The 12,550-nt window shown below is 43.6% G+C and overlaps 1 protein-coding gene and 1 pseudogene across 4 annotated transcripts in view; both read left to right on the forward strand.

The window, feature by feature from the left end:
- The window catches only part of ZNF652 (zinc finger protein 652), a 529,699-nt gene that overhangs the window by 98,789 nt on the left and 418,360 nt on the right, over positions 1-12,550 (forward strand). The window lies entirely within an intron of this gene.
- On the forward strand, positions 97-1,406 carry LOC144753844 (mitochondrial amidoxime reducing component 2-like; annotated as a pseudogene).

The following is a 12,550-nucleotide window of genomic DNA, read 5'->3' on the forward strand; positions in this document are numbered from 1 at the left end:
GCTGCCTGTTTAGGTTTGTGGTTTTCCAGTGATGGTTAGTGTTTTATGCTCTTCGGTTTATGTTGTGCTTCTTGTTAATAATTGTTAACCGGTCCAGCCCAGCACTCACGACTGAACTATTCATCTGGACTGAGAACAGATGTCCTGCAACTGGTTCTAACCTGCCTGATGCTAACTGTAATTCAACCTCCACTGCAGGTTAACAGAGAAGAGGACAAACAACCAAGCAATATTTGATACTACGTCCTAGCTTTAATACTGAGCAGATCCAGGCCTACTACAACTCATTTTTTATTGCAATTTAGGCCGCATTCTACAAGGCATGGGCATTTCTGCCACACTTCATGCTGGCCTTCAGCATCTGTCTCAGCATCGTGTGGCTTGGCTGTGCGCAGCAGGGCTGGGAACTTCCATTGCGGCTGCGTGGTTGTGGGAGAGAGAGAACGGCGCAAGAGGGAGAGGCAAGCTGGAACAGGTTGGTGTAGTCTTGCAGCTCTTGATTTACCCCATCAAGTCCTGCAAAGGAGTTTGTTTCCGAAGCAGAGTGCACACCACTGCGACTGAAGAATGGAGCACTCCGGGATAGACACTGGCTTGTGGTAAAAGAAGATGGGCACATGCTCACTGCTCGACAGGAGCCTTGCATGGTCTTTATATCTATCTCCGAAGAAAAAGGCCACTAGGTGCTCCATGCCCCTGACAAAAGATCTACATTTTCCATTCAATCTGTCTAAATCGAATGCAGTAAAAGATTGATGGGTTTTTGGCAAAGACATCCAGGGCAGAGACTGCAGGCATGAAGTTGGTGACTGGATTACCACCTTCCTGAAGAGAAGTGAACCGTATTGTTTGGTCCAGTTTGAGCTCAACATGACACAGAGGTCCTCAAAGGACACTGCTGATGTTTTTGGATCCACTGATAAGTTGGCATATCCAGACGCCAGGCCGGTCATGCTTCTCTCGGAGACCTCTCTTGAAGATCTGAACACAAAGCTGGATAAAAAAGTGTCCATACACAATTTTAGACCTTTTATTGTAGTTTCGAATTGCAATGCCTTTCAGAAGGATTCATGGAATCAAATCCTCAATGGCAACGTGGAGCTGAAAAGAATAATGGCCTGCTCGAGGTGCAGCCTCACTAACATGGACCCGTACACTGGAATCTTAGATCATAAAGAGCCCCTGGACACACTGAAGACTTACCGGAAGTGTGATCCCTCTGAGAAACCATTGTACAAATCTTCTCCACTGTTTGGACAGTATTTTGGTGTTGATAAAACAGGAGTACTTCATGTTGGTGACCCAGTGTTCAAAATGGTCCAATAACAAAAGATCTCCCCAAGCGTAGAGCGTGATTGCATTCTCACAAGCGCCTTCTAATCTTGACGTAGATTTATAAGCAGATGCCACTGAATTATCACTGAAATGTGACCGTAATCTTATTTTGAAGAAAGCAATTATCCTTGTATAACAACTACTGACTATGGTCCTCAAACGTGGTCTAAAACTGTGTAATGATTTGTAATAATCAACCACTTTTTGCTAATGTCTTTCTTGAGCAGGACATTGTTTCTTGAATAAATACTTTCATAAACTTTGCTAATCAAAGAGATTGTGGGCCTCTCATTGCATATTTTACATTTGTTTTGCTATATTCTAACTAACCTTCGTGTGTCCGGTTTTATGTTATATATTTCATGACTCAATAATTGCTTTTTTTTATTAATCTCGGAGGGGGGGTAATAATTGAGTAATTCATTTCAGAATGCTGTATTGTTCATTTGTTTGGAAAAATATTGCCATAAGTATATAGTTTTAATCCGATATTGTCACGTTTTTAATCGTTGATGTTCCTGTTACTTCATTCCCTTTTTTTTATTATGGTGGGAGCTTATTTCCCACTCTCTCTATGTACTGGTAGTTGTATGTCCTTATAACGCATTCCGTTGCAACGCATGCCTTTACCACGCATGAGGATTTTTTTCTGATCTGAATCATAGCTAATGGGTTTCAGTTAGTCCATTGGTATAATTATAGACCTATGATGTACCCATCTGCTAATTTCTATTTTAGGATTTTAATCAATGAGGCATTTGAATAGATTAACAAAAAACAATCTGCTCAATCGATGTGCTGTGTATTGTGATTAGACAGTGGTTCCTGAACAAGGAACATTATTGTAAGCAATCGTACAGAAAATGATAAATGTTATTTCAAGGTATTAATAATCATATACGATGAAACAAAAAGGTCATTTATGTAGATTGAATTAATTGCAGATGTAGAAGTCAGCATGGATTAAAAAGTTGAAATAAACTGCTCAGTTGAGTCACACAGCGCGCTTCAAAAATACCAAGTGTGAACAAAAGTGACAACCATATGAGCGATAGAAAAGGCGTTTTGGATTGTACTGTAGCCAGTTCTTCAACAAAAAACTGAATCAATCCCTGAAAGATTCATTTGGGTATAGTCTGAAGCGTATCTGCAGTATAATCGAGGACTCCTTTTCTGTTTGAAATGTTTAGAGTGAATTACGTCCGCACCAAGCACTTTATTTCACCCTTTTGCTCTGTTTTGACGTACTACTCTGTTGATGTATTATATATGAATAAATTAGCTTTTGGTTTCATAGTATCCGATTTACTATTTTAAAATTTTATTTACTGTTTACGATTGCTTAAAATATTTTTCCTTGTTCAAGAAACATTGTCTTGTTACAATTATATGCCCTGGGTTGCCGGATAAACTATAGGGTACGTCCTTGTTTTGTGGATTTGGGGATCTTTTGGCAGACCATGAAAGGTGTCAGGGTCACCCTATAGTCCACGGGTCCGGAATACAAACTGAGACCAACGCTGGAGCCAGAGAGAAAGGATGTTTATTACAATCTCATGAGATGGAGAGGTGCATCAACAACAAACACCCATACCTGTCAGAGGAGGCAGTCTGCAGAATGGTCTTACTTTACATGGTATATATCCTTTATCCTGCTCCAGGCATGTAAGGGAGTTGTACCAATAATACTTTATTGCATTCCTAAACAAATAGTCAATCTGGAGAATCAGCAGGTGAGTAGCCTTTGGGGTTTTCGCAGGATATGGGCAAAACATTATAATTGCATAGTACATGGAGGTCACTCTGATTAATTGGTACTGCAGGGCATAGCATGATTACATGTTAAACAAAGGTTAATCTGATAAGCACAGGTAACGGTGAGGCCCCTGCAGGGTGTAGGCGAAAAGCATGTTTATACAATAAGTTCGTAATATTAGCATTTTGGACCACTGCAGGGCACAGGTGAGAGGTATGACTACACACACCAAGCAGGGATAGGACTGTTGATGGACGCCTGCAGGGCGTAATGTACAGGGTGAGGAAGATAAACATCTGAGAAACTCCCTGTCCGACTGGTTGAGCACGGGCTGGTCAGTATGTAGCAGGCCAAAACACGAACAGGGTGTGAGTGTCCGTGCAGGAATGTAGCAGGTCAAAAGTAGAGCTTCAGAGTGTTCGTGATACAGAAAGAAAGTCAGTCACAAGGACACAGCAAAAAAATGGTGGAGTGAATCACAAAATGACGGAGTGAATGGCAAGACAATAGACCCACTTTTCCACAGTCCCTCCTTTTGCCATAAGTGAAACCATTTTTAGTCAATTACAATGTTCATCAATAGTTGTGTCTCACGTTCAGTCATTATTTTGTCGTTTTCGACATGGGCATTCATGGGGGCTGGTTTGATAGCATTTGCACATAGGCCGCAGAGTGGGGGGCAACATTGAAGGCAAAGACAGCAGAAGAAGATCAATGCAAGAGGTAATCATTAGGACCTTTCATCCCCATGTCAGTAGGAGTTGCCGTATCCAAGAACCAAGAGACCATGAGCCTGTATCTTGATGGAGGTCGGAGGCTATTCGATGGAGTGTGGAAACAGCCTTGTAGACAGATGATGAATGATCCGGAACATACACGCAACAGCTGGTGCCAATAATGCAACATGCTCCTCAGCTAGGATGACATCAAGGACCATGCGGTTTTGAAGAGTGACCAGGCGTACCGCTTGGAGTATTTGGTCAGAATACCAGCTGTGATGTTGACGGTGGCTTCCATGACTCTGGTGAGGTGGCGAATGGCTCCACTGTTTGCCATTGGTCCCCAGAAGCGAAGGATGCTCTTCATGGCATCCAGGAATTGTTGAGAGGTTGTGTCTGTTTGTTCGGCCACATTGTCGCGGCGGGCGCGATGATGAAGAGGAGAAGCAATGTAGACCGGGGGAAGGAGGAAAGCTATGTAACATGTGCCTCCCCAGTTCTCGTGGAGCCAAGTGTACGCCTTTGTTCCGCACACGAAGTAGGTGTTTGGGGAGGCAACAAGGGGCGGTGGAGATGTCGTATTCAGAGTCATTGCCATGGCACAAGAGCTGTCTCCAACTTACTCAATTCCCAGGCCTCTGATGCACATTAGTCCAGAAATGCGAACAACAGCTAGCGGTGGGGTCTGCTTGGCAAGTGTCCCTGCTTTGAAGCTGGAGAAGCGTATTCTACTGGTAGAGTTGAATACCTGCATTTCCTCCTTCCCTTCCTTCGACAAGCTTGTAGAACTGTTCTTTGGGCAAACAGCATTGTCCGTTTTGTCCTGCCAGAACTCATCTTGCAATTGTTGGAGAGTGATGTCGGCAAGGCCGCTGGACCGATGGGCGCCCATAATGAGCGACATCCAGGCAGCACAAGAGGCATGTATAGAGTAAGAGTAAAGTAGGAAGGGTATTTTATTCTCATGGAGTGAGGCATGAGACCACATACCCAACAGTTTGTTTTATTCAATACCTCATTATGTTGATTCAACATTTGGATGAAGGTGTTGTTCCAAAACTCTTGTCGCCTATTTTTGTGATCAGGGGACAAGGAGACATGGGAGTGTTCAGGAGGTGTGGCAATATTTTATCCTTGGCTGGTGCCCCTTCCTCTATGATCCAGAAGAGGATGGCGAAGATAATAGTGAGGAGGAGAACTGTTGTAAAGCTATTGACCTGTTATTATGCAGTTTGTTACATAGTGCTATCTTCTTTTTGGAAAGTTTCATTGTTTCGTTGTCGGTCATAATCAGTCTTCTTTTGGGGCCCTACAGCTGGTGCAGAGTGAAGGTGAGCGCTATGAGTCGCCAGTAGCTGGTGGTTGCTTCTCCTGGCTAGGCATCTCAGTACCCCGCTACCCTGGAACACCCGTCCGGTCGCCTGGAGCCCCAGAGGCCGTGCGTGGGGCAGATTGGATCATTCTTTAGTTGGCACTGTGTTATCTTTGAACAATTCCAGTTCTGGTTCTGGAAGACCACACAGGTGGGTCGCACGTTAAAACTTCCTTGTAGGTGGACAAGGTGGGATCGGTTTGAATGATGCTGGGGACCCACCGGCAGTGTACGGCATGGATCCAGTATTTCTTGCCTTCCACTCGCAGGGCTGTTCGGATGGTCAGCAGGACTAGCAGGGGTCCTTTCCACCGGGATTCCAGCGTCTTTTTGCGGGCAAAGTTATTTATCAGTACGTAATCCCTGGGTAGGATGGCGTGTCCCGGCCCGGTGCATCGATCAGGCAATGCTTCCTGGACCTGCTGATGAATGGAAGACCAAGTGCGTGTAAGTACGGACAAATAATCACTCAATAATTCACAAGGGGAATCAGACAATGTGGTAGCGGGGGGTGCGTCCCAGATGTTCATTGGCGTCCAAAGACTACCTCATATGGAGTCAATGAGGTGCGGGAATGCGGGACAGATCTTATTGATCGAAGGGCCAGTGGTAGCGCATCTGGCCATTTTAGCCCTGTACTCTTTCTACTATTTTGGCTAGTTTGGATTTGATTGTGGCATTGTATCTTTCCACTAGGCCTGCTGATTCGGGGTGGAAGACGGCATGACATTTTTGTTGAATCCCTAATCCTGATAGTATATGCTTGACTATTTTTCCAATGAAGTGACTCCCACTGCCATTCCATAGGACCTGGCAAAGGCCGTAGCGGGGAAAGAATTCCTTCAGCAATATCTTGGCGTGATTAGGGCAGTGTTGTCTCTGACCGGGTAAGCCTCCACCCATTTGCTGAACGCGCAAACAACCACCAAAACATATTTAAGGTTGTTTCATCGTTCCATTTGGATATAATCCATCTGCAGGACTTCGAAAAGTGATGTAGGGATGGCATATCCTGCTTGTGGTACCAGAGTCCCTTTGCCTACATTGTAGCGGAGACAAACCAAACACTGTTGGACCATCCTGGAGGCAGTAGACCGGAGTTGGTTGTTATCCCACACTTCTTGTAATATTTTAGTCATGGTGGCAGCATTGGTGTGTGCTGGCAAATGAGTCATGTTCAACAATGGGAGGAGATGAGCATTTGGTCATTTCCAAAGTTTTGCATCTTTGGATCGCCAACAATTCTCTTCATCAAGCATGCCCTCCTTCTCCAAATTTTGAATTTCTTCAGAGGTGGCAGTGGCCTGAATGTCCCTGATCTGTTGTCTAACATCATGCCATTTCTCTGCTTGGGATTTTACTGTGTACATAGGGGTATGTATTCTTTCCTGTGCAGTAGCCCGGGCTGTCTCATCAGCAAAAGCATTTCCTAACCCTATTTCGTCTGTGACCTTCCTCTGTGCGTTGCATTTAACAATAGCTAATGTTCTGGGTAGTGTCAAGGCTTGGAGCAATGCAGTGACTAAATCACCATGCTGAATGGGCGTACCATGTGATGTTAAGAACCCTCTTTCCTTCCAAAGGATACAAAACTGTGGGCTACCCCAAAGGCGTACTGGCTGTTGGTATAAATGGTGACAGCGAGATCCTTACTAAGGATACAAGCGCTAGTGAGAGCTATAAGTTCTGCGGCCTGGACCGATTTCTGAGGTATGCGTGCAGTCTCAACAATGGTGTTCGTAGTGGTGACGGCATAGGCAGCAGATGTGGTACCGTTTGATAGTTTAATGGAAGACCCGTCCACCCACAATTGCCCATCCTATTCTGTGAGTTTGGTGTCTTTTAAGTCTACCCGTCCCTTAGTCTGTTCTTCTGTTCGAAAGAGGCAGTCATGTGGACTGTCTGGGATGTCAGAATCTGGTGTGGGCAGGAGTGTGGCAGGGTTCAGGGTCGCACATCTCTTTAGCGTGATATGGGGTGCTAACAGCGTAAGTTCGTATCCTGTTAGTCGTGCACTAGTGAGGTGTTGTGTCTTTGTCTGATTCAGTAATATGTTGACTGCGTGTGGGACTAATACCATCAATCTAGATCCCAACACAATCCCTTCACTTTGTCGGATAGAGACGGCCGCTGCTGCAACTGCTCTAAGGCAAGAGGGCAGACCTCTGGCCCCAGGGTCTAGGGTGGCTGAAAAGTAAGCGCATGGGCGTTGTTTGGTGCCGTGAATTTGGATCAGGACTGAGAGAGTACATCCTGAGCGCTCAAGGGTGTAGAGGCAGAAGGGTTTAGAGTACTTCGGTGTGCCCAATACTGGTGCAGAGCAAAGAGCGTGGCATAAGTCTTGAAAGGCTTGGTTGTGTTCATGTATCCAAGGAAGAGGTGTGGGTGTATCTTTTGTAAGCAGAGCAAGGAGTGGCTTAACTATGAGGGAGAAATTTGGTATCCATTGGCAACAAAAGGAAGTGAGACCAGTTAGTGCACGAACATCTCTTTGGGTGGTGGGAGAGGAAAGGTGTAGTATTGTTTGGATGCGGTCAGGTGTGAGAGTACGTAGACCTAGTTAACGTCTGGTCTAGGCCTATACTATTGAAGGTATTATTCCAATGCGCAGAGCCTATTGGGATAATAGGAACTACACTACATGGCACCCAACGTGTTTGGAAGGGCGATAAAACTAACGTAAGACATTTAGAGTAACTCAGTCGTGCTTTCTCACTCAGACCCCTTTTCCCATAATACTTCAAAGACGTCTGGAGTGGGTGAAAGGTAATATCCGCCAAACCTCGCAGGAGGAAACTCCTATGTATGGTACTTGGTTTAGTCAACGTTGAAGGATAAACCGTTCCAAAATATTGTGCATCTAATCTTTGTTTCCATAAGAAACCTGATCTGCAAACAAACAAAGTAACCATCCTGTCGGTAAAATGGTAGACAGTGATGATGAAAGAGAGGCAGTTAGATTAGCAACTGAACTCGCAGCAGCTGATACTGCACTGCAAGAAGCAGACCAGGATATAATACTCATCCCGGTCATCAAAAGGAAATCTATAACCTTAAAACTTATAGAAAATGGACTGACACCTAGAGGTGGTACAGTCATATTCGTAATTGAGGCACACGAATATCGGCAGACAGAGGTATACTATTCATGGATTCATTTTCCAGCAGCAAATGCTGTAACAAAGTACTTCCACTATTACAAAACAGAGGAACCTCCTGAAGAGTATACTCCTTTCGAGGAGGTGGAAGTACCACTTAAATTTCAAGAGCACCTGCTCTTATTTAATGGCGCCCTAAAACACAATAATCACATCACCAGGCTCGGTCCTTTAGGTAGACCAGGAGCAACGTGGCCGGTCCTAGCCGGATACACACCACATCCAGAGTTCGAAAGAATACCTGCAGCAGATCTTTTAGTACAACTAAAACAATTAATAAAGATACATAGACAATTAGTCCAATATGTGATGCGGACTTCAACAATTCAGCCAGCAATTAAAATTCCACAGCTGACCCCTCACCAGGGGAACACAAATAAAATTACACCACAGAACATACAATCCTGCCTAGGTAAAGTACCAGCTAAACGGGAACAAATACCATTCTGGTTAGCACAAAAAATCACCCAAATAGAGGCTGTGTTTCCAGACACGACCCCGTTAGAAAAACACAGGATTCTGACTATCTGTCTTCCAATGGGAATCGCACCACACATTGAGGACTGTGACACTTGGGGTACAGTCTTTGCTTCCATCTACACAAAAACGCACGGTGTTCCATCCATTTCGGTAATACCAGATGTGCTAAAACAAATTCAAGACGAATATGGTCCAGAACCCGCTTTAACTCTTGGTATGAAATTACTAAAAGACTTCAAGCAGGTCTCGGCTATATTATTAGCCAACATAAAGGGAGAAGCAGCAAACGTGGCGATCCGCCAGAGGCTAAAAGAGACAGATATAGCAGACCAACCAGCTGAAATTGCCAGAATCATAGAAAAATCCTATGAGGAACTAGGTAGAGATAGTTTAGGTGGAATACCAGTAAAACCACAACTGATTGAAAGTCCTGAAAAAACATTTTTTAATAACTCAACATCACAAAAAAAGAGCTGGGATGGAAACAAACAATCCAATCCTAAAGAAAAGAAATTCCAGTCCAGAGGAAGGTCTCCTAGGCGAAGAGAAAAATCTCCGAACCAAAGACACAGGTCACCCCAGAGTGACCCCTCTGGGAAAAGATATAACCTTAGAAATAGGGATAATATAAAGAAGCCTGATAGATATCAAGGCATTGATACACGTCCCTCTCAATCTTTTCAGACTTCCTCGCAGAAACCGGAAAGAAGAGGACGATCAGAACAAAGAGAAGAGCACGCCAAGTCCAAAGACAAGGAACCTGCTCAGCTAAAAAAGAAATTACAATTTCCAAAAAAGAAGGTAGCCAGTATCAAGGTAGTTAACAATGCCGAGAATACTGAGGACACAACTGAAAAACGGAGAATGGGCTCAGACAATGCTAGACAGCGCAGCAGAAGTGAGCATAGCTCGCAAAGTCCTTATGAATCATCTGGAGACAGTGGACACGAATGAATATCTTCAAGTGGAAACTGCAGACACCAGAGTTAGCAAACCTCACAAAATATATGAAATAACTTTACGTATAGAGGGGGATAAGACTAGAAAAATAAGGGGACTATTTTGGGATAATCTCTCCAAGGGCTATGACATCCTTCTAGCTGAAAAAGACTGGCCACCAGAGTTTGTCAGGGATTGCCCTCATGGCGAAGAAATAATTATGCCTGCCTTCTCAAATCACATCCCAATTCATAAAAAATACACACTTGCTAGAAAGTGGGCAGTAGCCCTAGCTCCTGCTTTATATAAAAATCACGTAGGATGGGATGAGGACTCTCCTCCTCACAAAATCCAGTTAAAATCACAACCTACTGCACAGCGGCAGTACCCAATTAAGCAAGAAGCTAAAAAACAGGTAAAAGAAATCCTAGATCAGCTAGAATACCAGGGGTGATTGAAACTTGCACCTCACAAATGAACAACCCTTTGTTTCCGGTCTCCAAACCAGACAATTCATATCGTCTAGTTTTGGATTACCGACACCTTAACTCATGTTGCAAAACTTTTGCAGTGCAAAACTCGCATAGTGCTGCACTAATGAATAACATAGTGCGCAAAAAATACAAAACAACATTAGACATCTCTAATGGATTCTTTTGTCAAAACATAGCACCAGAGAGCAGATATTTGTCTGCATTCTCAATAAATGGCACTCAAAAACAATTCTGTCGGTTAGCCCAGGGGTACAAGAACAGCCCGGGAGTATTCTCAGCGAGAGTAACAGAATTACTACAAACATATGACGACGAAGCATTATCGTATGTCGACGACATATACTTAACAGATGATGACTTGGAGACTCACTTGAAGCGAGTGAACACCATAATACTTGGGTTCGCAGCAGAGGGTTACAAATTCAACTTTAAAAAATCCAGAATTGCCCATCTGACAGTCCTGTTCTTAGGATATGAATTATAAAGTGAAGGCAAAAGCCTGGCTGACCATTTTCTAGAGAAATGTGCCGTACTCCAAGCACCTAGAACACTAAAAAACCTACAGTCAATTCTAGGCTTCCTAAATTTCGGAAGAACATACATTGCAAATTACGCAGAAAGGGTCAAACCCCTTTATGATCTAATAAAACCAGATTTTAAAAGAACCAATTGGACTCAAATACACACAGAAATTCTGAGATCCTTACAAACAGACATGCTAATTAAAACAAAATTAGAAACACGTGATAACACACGCAATCTTGTGATTCGAGTCATCCCAAGAAGATGCGGATTCACATACCTGACCTCTAATGAGGGAGAAAAGGTACCAATTGCATTCAAATCACACTTGTACACAGAAGCTGAACAGAAATTCAGCATTAAAGAAAAAATTGTTCATGCAGTTCAAACCGCAATAGCTAGAGAAAAAGACAGCAGAATCAGCCTTTGAGGCATTAACAACACCGTGTAATTTACCAACAACAACATTGGATCCGGAATGGATACAATGGGTGAATTCCATTACAACGGACAAAGTATACTACTACTTTGATCCAGAACTAGAGGAACTAAAAAATCTAGAATATGAAAGAACATTCCCTCTGCCAATCGACATTCTGCCCTTACGACAATACGCTTGTGTAATCTATACAGATGGACATGCTCAACCCTCCGTTTGGGGAGAACAAGCATACAACCCAACATGTGAGATTACAAAAGAAGTGTGGCGCGGAGGTAAACTAAGACCTCTATTAACAAAAACACACTCAGTAGAAACTAATTCAGAACAACAGACTGAAATAATAGCATTGAAAATGGCGCTAGATAATGCGGATCGCGAATTCCCGACACTTATAGTGTCCGATTCATATTACTGCGTCAAATCATATAACAACGATTTGCAGACATGGATTCAAAACGGTTACAAAGATGACACAGGTGCAACAATAAAGCAAAAACTGTTTTGGGAACAAATAGCTCTTTTACAAAAAGAACTACCAAAGACTCACGTGACACACTCACTGAGTCATCAGCGTGATGGCGTTCACGTTGCAGGGAATTCATTGGCTGAGACAGCCACAGCGGTAGCAACTAAATCGGCTTCCGTAGTTCGAAAAAAGCGTACAGTAAAGTATATTGACGGTGAAACAGTGCTGGCAGTGAAAACGTCATCAAAAGGTGACTGCTCAGCGCTACCGATCAACTATCCACTCAATTATACATACATAATCGATGCAAACTCCGTCCCTTTTGCTCGAATCCCTGGAGTGGGGGATAGAGTGATTCCAAACATGGACAGGAGAAACTTGTTAATCGCAGACGCACATATGGGCGAGGGTCTCAGACACCTCAAACTAAAAGATTCTCTGGAAGAATTACAATCAAGGTACTGGGGGCCAGGCATGAGCCTGCATCACACCATGTTTGTAAAAAAGTGCCCCAACTGCAACAGGAATCGCAGTGGTGAGAGAAACGGTGTAATACCGTGTCGTTACACTCCAGAAAAAATCAACAGTAAAAAGCAAGGCTTGCGATTAACATATACAGGCTAGTTTCCACTTATAATGTAGATCACCAGCCCTCGGCTGACGTCTGGACTGTTATACAAAGATTTGCGAGTCTAAATGGCATATACGCTAAGAGCATGCTACGTTTGACCATTGTTTTCACTCTAGCCCTCCAGCCTGAGGGGAAACATGGCCAAATGAGCATAGCACAGCGGGAATCTTCTCACTTCCTTCCTGAGGGATACGGGATGGTGTAAAGAAAAAACCAAGGCATAAAGCAATCTATAA

The sequence above is a fragment of the Lissotriton helveticus genome, chromosome 5_1 (genome assembly GCF_964261635.1).
Source record: "Lissotriton helveticus chromosome 5_1, aLisHel1.1, whole genome shotgun sequence".
NCBI classification, from domain to species: domain Eukaryota; kingdom Metazoa; phylum Chordata; class Amphibia; order Caudata; family Salamandridae; genus Lissotriton; species Lissotriton helveticus.